This window comes from Pteropus vampyrus, unplaced genomic scaffold (assembly GCF_000151845.1).
Source record: "Pteropus vampyrus isolate Shadow unplaced genomic scaffold, Pvam_2.0 Scaffold571, whole genome shotgun sequence".
Lineage (NCBI taxonomy): Eukaryota > Metazoa > Chordata > Mammalia > Chiroptera > Pteropodidae > Pteropus > Pteropus vampyrus.
In genome coordinates, this window is record NW_011889352.1 from 79,338 (window position 1) to 94,140 (window position 14,803).

The 14,803-nt window shown below is 32.6% G+C and overlaps 1 protein-coding gene and 1 pseudogene across 10 annotated transcripts in view; both read right to left on the reverse strand.

Moving 5' to 3' along the window:
* EHBP1 (EH domain binding protein 1) overlaps positions 1-14,803 on the reverse strand; it is a 322,192-nt gene that overhangs the window by 15,388 nt on the left and 292,001 nt on the right. The gene's annotated exons all lie outside the window — the stretch shown is intronic.
* Positions 7,188-7,308, reverse strand: LOC111733507 (annotated as a pseudogene).

Here is a 14,803-nt window from a genome sequence, read left to right on the forward strand (position 1 = left end):
ATATGATTTTAAATATATATATGCCTAAGAAATATTATAAGAGATATTTCTAAACTTCTTTTTATTCAAGTAGATCAGAATTTCTGGGGGTATCATACTGAGAGAATAGGGGGTTCATTTTTTTAAAAGTAATTTGGCACATAGTTTTTTATAGGGTGGTCTGAGACCCAATCCATAATTTAAGTATTTTATGGAAAAGCACTTGACTCATACATGAACTTTAGAATGAAGACCTCTTGTAATTAAGGACTACCTGTATTATCTATAGTTTCTATAGCTGGTTAGATCTGTCGTTTTGAATATGACGCAAATAAGATGAACACTGAATCTGCATCCAAATGGCTTTTTTTCCAGTTTGGTTGAAAAAAAAAAATGGACTGAGCCCCTTAATCTTAGACTAACTAACCTCTCTAAACCTCAATTTCTCCATTCTTATAAAAGTAATCATATTATTTATCTTATATGATTGCTAGAGGAATTAAATTAGAAAATCCATGTAAAGTCTAAAGACTAAAAATGCTAGCTATGAATGATGATAATGAAGAGGATGATGATGGCACTTGGTGAGCCAGGGACTGGAGATACAAAGATGTGGTCCCTTCTCTCAAAAGAGTTTATAGTCTAGTGTGGAGATAGACACATAGTCAAGGGTGGCTGGAGAAAGGGTAAACTCTACACAGCTTCTTGGACACAAATTATATTTTAAAACTCTGCTAGTCATAACAAAGTCTATAGTTAGTAAGTCATTGGTCATAAGCGGGATAGGTGAAAATGTGGGTGAATCAGTATAAACTCATTTCTGCAGCTGGAAAAACAAAGTGAATGTCCTAATAGGTCATCAGTGTCACTAGTGCATATGAAAGATATCCACAGCCATAGTGACACAACAGTGTGGCTGTGCTCCACGTAATGACAGTCTAGTTACTTGAAGTGAGTTTTAGAGATTTAAGAACAAAGTAGATTATGGAATACTGCTTAATATAACAAAATTAAAAAGGTAAATTTTAAAGAAAATTATGGGCTAATTTACTAGTTATCAAGAGATTTTGATGTTAAAAGCAAAGCATCTTTAAAATCAACTTATGTAATTGGCAATATAGATGAAATAGCTGATTTACTAAATGCCAGGTGAGAAGGAGATTAGATTCTGTTGAGTGCGGAAAATTATATATAATTTTTAAAATATAGAAGGACAAACCAGGTAGATATGTGCTCCAACCAGGCTTCTTTCTAAGTTTCTCCAAAGAGGTTTTATGTTGTCAGTCAGGTACTTTTTTAGGTAACCTCCTCTTGTGTTCCTTAAAGTCTTTAAATGTCCTTAAAAAAATAATACCCAGGGTGTCCCTAGAGCCTCCAGTTTCCAATAAGGGATGAATGCAACCCCTAACCACCAATGTGCTACCGCAAAGTAACTACCTCTTCTACTCTGTACCTTCTTTGATCATGCTTGGGTTCAGATAACCAGGTAACGCTGGAATATATCCTTCCTTATGTACCTTCTTAAGTATCTTTATTTGGTGAGGGAGAGATAAAGGGAATTTTGCCTAGCCCCTTCTAGCCCACAGCCACATTCATTCTCAAAACACAGAAACCTAATGAAAGTAGGACACTGTACAACCATCTGCAGCTGCCTTCTAGCCTGCACAGGGCTTTAACAACTACACAACACTCTGAGTCAAATGCAATGAATGCTGTTTTTCAAGACCAGGCCAGGTGACTAGTGTGAGTTTCAGTACTATACTACCTCATCCAATGCCCCTCAACCTTCTCAGTGAACTATTCTCTTCACCAAGATACACAAGAGATATTCATGATGGACTTATGCCCACAGTGCTGTTTTCTGAAGCCTTGGGAATAACAGTGTTTCAAAGACGCCACTCTTTGTCATATATCATATATCTCTCCCTTATCAGATCACTAACAACCAGTAACATTCTCATAGGCTGGGGATGATGATGATGATGGCATCAAATACTGAATGAAGTTATATAAAGTAATAGAGCTAGTTAGTAGTTAGTTAATTCAAGCAATCTGTCTTGTGAACCACCACTCTTAGCCACCCTACTTGACACTCATAGGTAACCAGTCTTATCAAAAAGGGCCCTTTATTTAGAATTCAAGCCAACCTTGACAAAGCCTTCAGAGTGGTTCTGATAGCAAAACAGAAAAAAAAAAAAAAAAAAACTAAAATCAAATCTTCAAACCTCTGATAATTAAACCACCCACCCACTCACCCAACCAACCATTCTGTTCACTTGGTTCATTCATTAGGAGAAAGGATTTTGTTGACTTGTCCCATGTAGGCCAATGGGACTTACTGATCTCAGAGCAGTACTTCAAGGGATGTCAAAGGGAGTCAGCCTTTCTTCCTATGCAGATGTGTCTCTAAGATCCTTGAATTATAGTTTGGTGTATGATGTCTTCCAGAAAGGAGATTCCAAAAATAGATGTTTTTATTTCTTGGGCAACTATAAACAATTCTGACTCCATTTGAGCATTTGAGACATCCTTCAATGAAAATGGCCAAACAAGAACGTTCTGCCTAGCACTAGATCATCAGGGTGCATTCAAGTTCCATCTCTGCTCTTTAAGAGCTATGGGAACTTGGGTAAATTACTGCACCTTCCTATGCCTCAGTTTCTTCATTTGTAAAACAGAGATAATAGTACTACTTCATAAGGTTTTTAAAAGATTAAGTGAGTTAGTATATAAAGCACTTAGAATAAAGCTTGGTTTCCTATAATAAAGACTATATAAGTAGTATAATTGTGGTTGTTATTGTTATATTCTCATTCTCTCCCTTCCTCTCCCCTCCCACATCCCTACATACATATATAATTCACCCCCACCCCCCCACCCCACATACACAGAGTCGGGAGCCACATTCTTTATTCAAGCTTCAGGATTTCCCATCTGATTCCTAGGATTACTGATGGAGCAAAGCATGGTGATTCTTCCTGGCAGAGTCTCACAGGTTTTTGGTGGCCTCTGCAAACACCGGAAAGCCCCACCCACAGAAGTAAACACGTTGGGCAACCTGGTGCTAGTCTTAAGATGTTAGTTCTATTGAGCATGACATTTCTAATGTCTTTATGTATTTATTTTATTGGACCAATCAGATAAAATGCATCCTACCATCATTTCAACTTTTTCATTCCTTTCAAATATAGAAGCCCATCAATGACCCATTACCTATTCTGCTTTCTTAAAGGAGCTACTCAAATGCAAACTCTCTATGAGACATTCCCCTTCTCAAAGTTACACATGTTCTATTAAGTCTGTTCCACAGGTTCTCTTCCTAACAGTGACTTCAGTCAGAAATTCAGAAAAAATAAAAATCTAATGTGTGACTCCCAGAACCTCTAGAATTCTCAAGATAAAGTTATTTTCAGATTTCTCCTCAACTTAATCCCTAGGATATGTTCAATTCCCTTTTATCGTGATATAAATTTTTAGATACTCCTTAGACTGAACGACATCATGCTACTCCAAGAGTCCTTCTCAGTTCTGGCATAAATCTTATTGGCCAGCAGTTAGCTATATCTTTCTGTTGTGCTGTATGTCCTCTCTCTTTAAGGTTACAGCTCACTTAAAAAGGGTTAGAGCAATCACATTTAAAACACTTAACTTACATTCCCATCCAAAGTCATGGTCAACTCCAAGTCTGTTTAGTCCTCACAATATTCCTATTAATATTAGATATTTCGGAATTTAGTAAAATAGCTACCTAGTCTATTTAAAATAGACTAATCTGACAATTTTGCAACATTCAGTATAATTTTATTTAATCTTTTACTGAGATTCAAAATAAGCATGAGTCAAGACATATGGTATTTAAAGTTTTAAATTTTGGCTTCCTCTAATTTTATTCTTATGAGAAATTAAAATATTTATGACTACTTTAATAATTTCTATGAAAGTTAGTTATACCTGGAATACAAAATTTCTATTTTAAATTTTAAAAAATGTTATATCAGCCCAAGTATTTTCCTTGACTTATATTTTTTAACTTTCTTTATATAGCTAGATCCTTCAAAAGCATAACAGATATAACTCTGGCCAAGTCTGTCAAATTCCAGTGCAATAGTGTCTAGCGAGAGAAAATATGCTTGCTGCTGGGGAAGAAATGCTGGTACTCTATACAATTCCTAGCTTTGGCCACCAAGTGGTGCTATTAATTCAGAGTGGACTGGCATTGGGGGAGTGGGGTTGGTGGCTTTGGGGTGGGTAAAGTATATAACCACTCAGTAAAAGAAAAGGACTCATATGTTGGATGTTCATAACTCTGTGTACAGTGAATTTACATATCAACTCTCACTCAATGTCACCAGTATAAAAACAAAGAAAACTAATTCATATATTTTTATTTTGATGCTAAAGTCCACTATACTCCCTCAGGAAATAACTGTTTATATATATGTATCTGTACCACACTTTATTCTTTCAGCTGTAAAAATAATTGCACAATTTTGATTAACCTTCCTCTCTATACAACATTCATCCAAATTGCCCATTAAAACAAACAAACTTTACCAAAAAAACTACCCAGAAATAAACATTAAAAATTAATCAGTAATACAATACATTTAAAAATATCTAAATATCTAATTTAATTTTAAAAAACAGGTATCGGCTCAACAGTTTTTCCTTAAATTCTATTGTAAACTTTTCCTGAGGAAATAGCTCTGAATGGATGAATGCTTTTCATCCAGGTTAGAAGTGCACTGCATAAGACATGTGTCACTTCTAACATATATAGATAAAGATGAATGCTTTTCACATTCCAGGTTAGAAGTGCATTGCATAAGACATGTGTCACTTCTAACATATATAGATATAGATGCAATATCTATATATGTTTAGTTTTCTTATGCAATGCACCTAGAGGCCTATGCAAAATGTTACAAACAACTGGTAGCTAAAAGAAAGACATAATAATTTGCAATCCACTAGAAGAAAAACTGGTAATGTTTCTACAATGGAATGAACAATGATTTGAAAGCAGAACTTTGTAAGCCGGTACAATAAAAAGAAGGTTCACAGCTGTTCAATTGGACAGTTCTATCTCAAAAATAAAGGGACCTAGTAAGAGTCAGTATGTATCCAGTTGTCTCCCTACATTAACATCTGTACTTTTTATGGAAAGTGTTTCCATTTGTAGAAACTGGGAGAAAGGTGGAGCATAGCTTGAATCCTTTCATGAACTCCCTTGATTTTGACTCTGGACTCAGGAGGCAATTTACACATGCTTAGACATCTCTGATGTCATTTTTTAGAAAAGAAAAATAAAATCTTGTTAAGTTTCTTGAGATAGTGTCAGGATGAAACCAAAGAGGAGAAAATGCATTTGAAGAATTGGTTCCTACATGGGTATCCTAAAATAAATTTCTCAAAATACAATGCTTAAGTTATTTCTGTATGTGCCTCACAAAATTAGTATGTCAATTCAATGAAACTTATGTAGATTGAGGAGCTAGCCAAATTTCTAAGGCTTTCTCCTAGTTATTTAGTTGTGAAAATGTTCACACAACTATCAGTTACTTTTTATATATAAGCCAAGGGTTTAACAAAAAACCCAAAACCAAAACCCAACAACTTTCCAGTCTTATGCCAAATTGCCAAACTAGTTCTTCAGTCATTTCTTGGGAGAGAGAACATGCGTGAGTGTGTGTGCGTGTGCATGTGTGTTTATGTTGAGGGAAGAGAGAAGTTATGACAGAATGTGAGATGTGTATTATTATTTAGAAGGTAAGGAACATTTTCAAATAAAGGTAAAAACAATACTAAATAATAAAATTACTACTATGACTGATAGCAGCAACTATTTTTATAATGTGTTAACTCTCTGCCAGGCTCAGTGCTAAGTACTCATAAATTTTATTCATATCTGTATCAATATATTTTAGATTCTCAATAACATTCTAAAATAAATTTTATCAGCCTTTAAAAACAAGAAAAATTAGACCACCCAGATTCTGGCTGGGATCTTGCTGATTTTTAAGTCTATGCTCTTAAATCTCTATGCTGTACTACTTCCCTTAGCACTTGTAACACTGTGAGGTTAGCATATCTTAGCTCCTCGTTTCTCAAAATGTGGTCTATGGATCACTTCTATTAGAATTGCCTAAAATGTGAGCCTCACCCCAGATCCACTGGATCAGAATATTTTGGGAAAGGCCTAGGTATCCATATTTTTAATAAACTCAGATATTTTTTATGCAGATAAAAGTTTGAGAACCACTGTCTTAGCCCCTTCACAAATAAGTCACTAAGATTTTTTAAAAGAAAGGGTGATATTCCATGTATAAGATGTTATTTTAGCATTGGCATGACATTACACAAATTTAATTTCACATTCAGAAGAAAAACATGTTGCTGCCAAATCAGTTCAAATGCCTAAATTTTGTTTCATAGATAGTTGCTGAGAAAAACACATTTTCCTGGAATTTCTACTCTTTAAGTGTCAAAAAATTTTATTGCAGTCTAGAATAAGGATGTACCTCACTTTAGGCAATAGACATGTTCCAAACTGAAAATTCTGGTGATGTGATAATTAATTAGGTTCAAAAATTATATTTTATATTTCCTATTCAAAATTTCTAGTAGAAGAAAATACTTTCTAAACATCACTGGTAAAAATTACATACGTTTGTTCTCCTGTATAAATGAACAAACATGAGTCAGTAGATGAAAAAGTCACCTATATACTTAAAGACTGTACAGTAAAAAGTTGGGACATACAGTGAGTGCCAAGGAGAGAAGAAACAAATTTTAGAAATGAGAACATGAGGAAGTTCTGTACATTCTGAATCAGAGAGATTCCTTTCAAAAAATCCTATGATCCAATACCTATTGCACAACTAGAATGATTCAATAACAGTTGAGTTCTACTACTTCTAAATATAATTTATATACTTTTACTCTTTAAATAATTCAAATAATGAACTGCAGATAGAAATGGATATTAAAATGTTTGAATTAGCTGAACAAATTTTGAGAGCAAAGATTCTGAAAGTATGACAATAATTTTAATTTTCCTTGTAACTACAGAAGGAAAAGACTATAAAAATAAAAAGAATTTAAGCATATTACCATATATATATTTTTTTGTTTTAGTCGAGGCAACCCTTGGTTGACCTCACAGATTGCAAGGACCTTGTCAGCTTACAATCCCTTATTTTTTTTTACGCCTACAGCACCTGGTCTTCCTAGGTGATCTCCCATCCAAGTACTAACACCAAGCCCGACCCTGCTTAGCTTCCAAGATCAGATGGAATCAGGCTTGTTCAAGGTGGCAGGGCTGTAGGCGATGTTACCAATTTTTAAAATTGAAGGTGTAAAAAACTTTACTGTTTTCTTTATACTATTTCTATTCATTATTGATTGCTTTCAATAACCAAAGGCCTGTTCTAGTGTATACACACACACACACACACACACACACACACACACACACACACACACACACACACACATATATACACATAATAAAATGTATAAATATGCAAAAGTTAATTATAAACATTTTATTTAATGCTTGATGGTGATAGGTAATATTCCTAACATATTAGTGTTTTTCATCTTTTGGCATTTTTTATTTTAAAAGAGATCTTGACAAATTTAAGTATTAAAGAGATCATATAATATTAGCTAACGTTTACTGATCTCAGTATATGAACTAGGCACTGTGCAAATGCTTGTGATAAGGTTTCTAATTCTCACAATTCTCTTACTGCAATACCATATCAATTTTGACTCAGTGTGACTAAATTTGAACTAATTATATTCACTAATCAGGGTTAAGTTTCTATTATCAGTGTATAGTGCCTTAGGATTCAAAAATATTTGTTGAATGACTTTCACAAGACATAAAAGATTAAATGAATTTCATTCTTTATGGGAATTGCAATTAGGTTATTTCCCCCCCAATTTTATTTTTAAAGCCATAGTATCCTCATTCTATTAAAGTGGAAACTTAGACTTACGCTATGAAGCTGAACTAATAAGCAGGAATGTACATAGCAAACACTAGAATGGGATTCTGAGTATCATTCTCCCAGTCAGGGTCCCAACTCACTGCTGGAAGGGCTGAACCCATGTTTTCAGATGAAGGTATATGGAAGATTAAGTATTGAAGAAAAGCCGCTCCTGTAATTATACTAACAGCAAAAGAAGACAGACGGGCTTCTGTGCGTAACAGACAGGAGCACCGGAGAGAAAGTTCACATGGATATCTTGGAGAGCTGGGCCTTGGCTTACTACTTCTTCCACCTGGCTATGATTCTGCTAAACAAGGATGTGACAGAATCAATTGTTTGACATGTTCTTTTATGCTTTTATTTTTCTGAATATTGGATTTGGATATAATTGTATAAAGTTGTATCACTTCTTGCAATTAGAAAATGATTTCATATTATTTTGCGTTCTTCGAGTTAGGTGACAATAAAGTAACTAAAATCTTGACAAGGCTGAAAATAGGCGCACAAAACAGACTTATAACACATTTACCAAAAGTATGCTAGCATCTTAATTCCAGAAAGGATTCTATCAACTCTTACAGTATATCAAAGGATGTGGCTCATTGCCTCTAGAAATTGTGTTAAACACTCACTTTGTAGAAAATTTTCAGACATTTTTTTTTTACTAGTTTCTTTATTAGGGCACAGATTCAATGCCCTATGAATTGTCAGTAGTAATTACTTTAGTGGGGGAACAATAGGTTAAGCATTATAACATTATTATAGAATCTTAAAGGTCATTTCTTTTACTTTATAGCACCAAACTCCCTTACTTATTTTGTTTCTATTTACGAAAAGTGACTTTGCAGAGACAATATTAGAGTCCGTCCATTTTGTATTTTATGGCAATAAAGATCAAATGGAAACATTCTACTTTAATAAGCTACAAACTTCTATTTTCTATTTTATGATAGTATGTCATGTGATGTTAGAAAAAATTTTCATTAATGAAAAATATAGCTTTTAATTTTCTTTAGTTTTGCAACTAAAATGCCAAAATAGATAGCTCAATTAGTTTAATGTATATTTTTCAATGATATGGCCTCTTATTGTAATTTGTATGAAAATAGACATATGTCTATTAAAGAAAGAAACTCTACAAAATGGAGACATTTTATTACATGAATACTAATTCCCATTCATACTTGTAAGAAGCATAGAGATATCATACTAAATGATAGAGAATACAGAATAACCAAATAATTTTAAAAAACCTGTTATATTTAGAATATAGTTTCTATTTTTTGCCAACTTTATTAACTATGGTTGTCCATGTTATTCTTATTACTATGGGGTCCCCCCCTTCATTTTATTAGAAATATGAATAAATTACAACATCTTAAGAGGCAATATCTTAAGCTATGTGAACAAAGTTCAATGTACAGAAATATAATTTTCAGAATAAGAAATTTAAAGAATAGTAAATAAAAACATCAGAAATATATGAGTTAAGTGTGAGAAACATTACTAAAATTTTTCTCCACACAAAACCTGAAAAGTGTTACTGTATCAAACTTCCTTGCTTTTCTGGTTATTTATTAGTTGTACAGAATCAGTTTAACTCTAAGTTCAGATATATTTACATATAAAAATGTTCCCAGATTGAGTTTTCATTTTCCACTTCTAGATATGGGTATAGTGAGAGATGGAGTTGACTACTCCTAATCTCTTAGTTTGTAAGTATATAGTGATTGTTAGAGAAAATAGAGGTAGTGAAAAATGTTCCTTACAAATATATATTTCACGAAAATTTTTTTTTAAATCAAAGAACATATTTTTAAAGTACTCAGGCAATCTTAACTTTATCTATACCTTAAATCATAAAAACTACATAATGTCATTTTCTAAATCATAGAATCGAATAGTTTGTACAGACGCTGTTTTAATGTTAATGAATTTATAGACACAAATAGCTAGCATCAAGGCTACAGTGAAAAAGCAGAACACTTCAAGCATTTAATACAACTAAAGGGGCAGATTAGAGATCAATAACAAAATCACCTGATAAAAAGAGAAAAAGGTGTTGCATTAAAAGGCTTTTTGCTTTACATGTGAAACAATACTGAGAAACCTGTATTTTAGCACTTGTACTCAACAGGCACTCCAAACTATGCAACGATGAGAACAGAAACCCATCCTTTCTAATAATCTTGTGACAAAAGCTGAAAGACATCATCCTATTAACTAGTGATCTCAACTGCTAATGCAGAGTACTTCCTGGTGCCTTTTATGTAGAATGCTGCTATTAAAAAACCACTAAACATTCACTGTGAACAACACAGAATCATTCATCTTTTATCAGCATCTCTTGTTAGAAGAGTATGAGTGGGGCTGAAGGTGTCATTGATATTATGGAGTGGAAATTAATCAGAAATTTTTCTCATATTTTCCTCATCTCACTAATTTACTTTTGTACAAATTTCCTCCTGTTAAAAAGTTCATACCCAACCCCCTGTTGTACTCTTTTAAGTTGAGAATATTCAACGAGTGCGTCCACTGAAAAGCACCAGGTCCTAACACAAAAAGCATTCGAAATTCTCATTTAGTTGTCTTTATTTTGCTAGCGCCATGTGGTCCTTGAAGATGTAGAAAACACGGGAAGCCGAGTAAAGATCAGAGCAAGCTCATTAGCATTCTGACAAAATTGGAGTGGTGGAGATGTATAGTTTGCCTAGTTTGTCGTTTTGAAAGCTACCGGTGGTAAGCTTTCTATTTCATTGTGCTTTTGTCTTTGGGGAGGGGGGGTTTTCAAAGCAGCAGGGTATTTGTTAGCCCTAGGTTTGCACAATGCATTGTGGGAACCTTTCCTGCACATTCAGCCCTATATAGTATCATTCCAGTTTGAGTCAAAAAGTTTTTTTTTTTCACCATTTTAAGAAAGTACATGTGTGTGAATCTTAGTGTATATCCTCAATGCATTTACTGCAGCTTTGTTTTTCTCTTTTGCCTAAATCATAAAGTCCAAAAAGAGTCAGAAACAGAACGTAAATGACATAATTTTCAATCTTTTAAAAATGTTGCCATTCATTTCAGAACACAACATTAAAACATTAATTTATTTTCTGCTCTTTGTCATAAATGACTAACAAGCAATATGCAGCGCTGATTCAGTTAGTTAAAATCCAAAAGCTCATTGCTCATTATAATAGATCTCAATTCTATTTTTGAAAATAGTATAGAGAAAAAAAAGGGTTTGTGCTTTAGAATTATGTAAATAAAGAATACCTCTTAGAAGACTTAAATAAGTTATTACCCTAGTCATTTGATTTTCTTCATCGTCATCTTTTTCTTTTCTTTCTTTTTTTTTAAACATAAGGCTCACTTTGAAGAGCTAAATGGGCTACATTAATGCTACTATTCAACATGAATGTTTCCAAGTAGCAATGAAATGGATAAAGGTCTTTGGGGATGAATTTATCTGCTAAATCCTTGTGGTTGCCCTCCTATCTTGGATGATGACCCAAAAGAATGTCAACAGCTCATTTTCCCAGAGAGCTGGAAGGAGTCCCTATGCAAGCCATAATCTGCACATTCTCAAAGAACCATTTCAAACATTATATTTCACAAGCGGTTTTAAGTGATTTTCCTCTCATCTCTAGTATCCTACCAGACTTTGGACATCAGTGCCTCTGAAATGAATGAAGGCTGAACAAAGTCTACAGATGAATTTTACATATGGCATATAAATTTTTAGATTTACTTTCAATATATTTTAGAAATATTTTCATCTTGTTATATTAATAAATTTATGGCATCAAGATAAATGTCTACGGATTAGTATTTTTTCTACTGTAAAAAAGGTACTTTTTATCATTAGTTATTATTTTGCTTAAATCAAACCTTATTTATGAAAAGTGTTTATAGTTTTTCTTAATTTGTAATTATTAAAAGCCCAGGGAAAGCTAAAGAGCAGTGGTAAGTGAAATACAGTATATGAGGAATCTGGTCAAAGTTTAACAGTAAGGGAATAGGTAATTTCTATATGAATACTGACATAGGAGCATTTGGTTATATCACATTTTATTTCCTTTGTACAGAAACAAACCACTAGACTAAGTAGTACGTTGTCATGGGGCTACAGTTTTTACATATTAACTATTCATATTCTATTAGAGCATATAATTAAAATGATGCAACTTTTCTTTATTTCTAATTTAAGCTCAATTTTTACCCCTTAAGGCTTTTCTTAGGCTTTCTTCTACAATTTAAAAGTACATTCTTTAAAAAAAATAAACAAAAAAATGCTGTGTATAATTTTGTGGTTATGGTATGAGCCTATTTATATGTTGTTAGAACATTAAGCTTGATTAACTTAAGGCTTAATTTAACTGTATCCCAACATTAAGCTGTCCTACTACTAGTTTTAAAGCTATTTTTTCAAAATACTGTTACCACAGTAATAATGACCGAATTAGTTCTATATTTTGCAATATGAGGATAGCTGCAAAATTATTTATCTACTTCGCTGCATTCTCCTACCAAAGTTTCTTGAATAAAATCATTTGGACTAGCTATATCAAATTAGAGGGCAGTCAGGAGTGTCTAAGTCCAGCTTTAAAACAAATATCTTAACAATTACTTAGCCATATGGAAAATAGGGTATGTCTCTCCTAAAACCATTTTTAAAACGTATTTACTATCTTGAATTTAGACTTCATTAGAAACCATTTCTGACTTGTAATGCCAAGGCTGCTAAAATATCACTCTGCTAAATAACCATGAAAAGACACGTAAAAAAGCAGGACTTTTTAAAGCGGCCAATTAACAATTTTCTAATTTTTAAAGCACATTACATTTGTATTAATAACATCTTCAAAAAAAAAAAAAAGGTGGAGTTAAAGCATTATGAATAAACAAATGCAGTTATATAGTGAGATACAGCTATACACGTGTTACAATAGCTTTTTTTATGTTATACCAAATTTGAAACTTCTTCACAAATGTTCACATTGTACTTGTTTTTGGGTTCCTATGACTTAAAGGCCAGATGCTTTTCACAAATGACTAACAATCATAGAATAAATTAATGATTGATTTTTTTAAAGCTTTGATGGAATTAAGCATACTTCTTTTCTCAATGTGGCTATGTGAATGTTTGCCTGTTAAACTTTTTTTTTTTTTTTTGACAAGTGAGGCCACCCAGCAGAAAACAACTGATGCAAAACCCAGGAGTAATCCCTCTGTTTAGTTCAACACTATGGTTAGCCTTAACACTGCCTCTATTATCCAATGGATTTAGAGAAACTTTCATTTATTTGTTGGCCTCAGTTTTCAATTCTGTTGCCCTCTTCAAGGAAACCTAGACTTATTCCTATGTAAACACATTTGCATACCGGTACAATAAAATGTTCTAAAATTTTTATTACCCTACTAAGCTAAATAGGGGATACATGTAAATGTAGTTTACAAAATAAATGAAAAGAACCAAGATATAGTTTAATATTTTTACTAAGGATTTTAAAGCATATTGTAATAAACCTATAATGTTCATAGTACAAGACTAATGTAATTATTCCCAACAATATTTTAACAATATACAGCCACCTATTTTAAAAAAACCTGAAACCATTAGAATCTAAAAAACGTATTCCATTATCACAAAATCAGTGTAAATCTAGTACATTAAAATGTGTATTTTTTTCTATAGGAGTCTTTTAAAATCTATTTTTTTATTATAGACAATATTTTACATTCTCTAATGTTCAGAGTCTAAACTACAAAAGGTTTACTCTACGTGAGATAAATCAAGTAGAATATGAATTTTTAGTTTATTAGTATATTCAAATTAGGGATTCATTTAGCTGTGTATACACTATAGCAAATAATCCAATATAATTTTTAAAATACATTAAAAAATCTACATTGTTTTTCTTGAACAAGTTATTCGATTTTTTTAAAATTAACTGTATAACATTGTGGCTTAGGAGAAAGAAAACATACTTGACTGGGACTTGGAAAATAATAGCTCTGTGCCCATCTCTTATTCTGGCCTCAGTGTTTTCATCAGTAAAACAAAAGGTCTAGATTAGATAATCTTTAATACTCTTCATATTTTCAAACATTTATACTATATATGGTACTAATTAATGTAAAACAAACCGTTATATTAAAAGTTAATATTTGGAATTTGTTCAAAAGTTACCTTAGAGTCTTCCTTACTCTAAAACGCTTTTAAAAGTGAATAAAATAGTAGTACAATTGCACAATGTATATATAGTTTGTATAAGACTAACATTCAATAATAGAACTTCATAATGAAGTCTCTACTTATAAAAAATGAATCATATAAGGCTTAATAAGGAAATCTTAAAATTATTTGGAATACTCTTCGCTGTTTTCCCAGTTAATACAATCGGCACTGATACCCAGCAAAGCACATCCTCAAGAATGACGTGTCACTTAGACTTTAAAGAGGGTGGGGATTAGCAATACCACCCACACCTCACTCCTTCCTTTTTCCTTCCTTAGTTAGTTTTCCCTTAAAACAATGACGTTAGTTTCTGGAAATATTTGGCTAAGTTTCACGTAGTTTCAGACATACAGATGTTCACATAGGACTTTTTAACTTTACCAAGAAAGTAAAATGGAAAAATGATGATGAGATTCTATTACCCAGAAGAGAAGCAGAGCTCTGTAAGTTAAAATGCACTTGGGTTTTACTGTATGTAATATTCTCTTGGGAATACAAAATAAATATGCATTTTAGGATTCTAGCTGTAAATTTCTTCCATAAAATTGATTTCCCTATTGGACTAAGCACATCAATACAAAAACAAATGAACTAC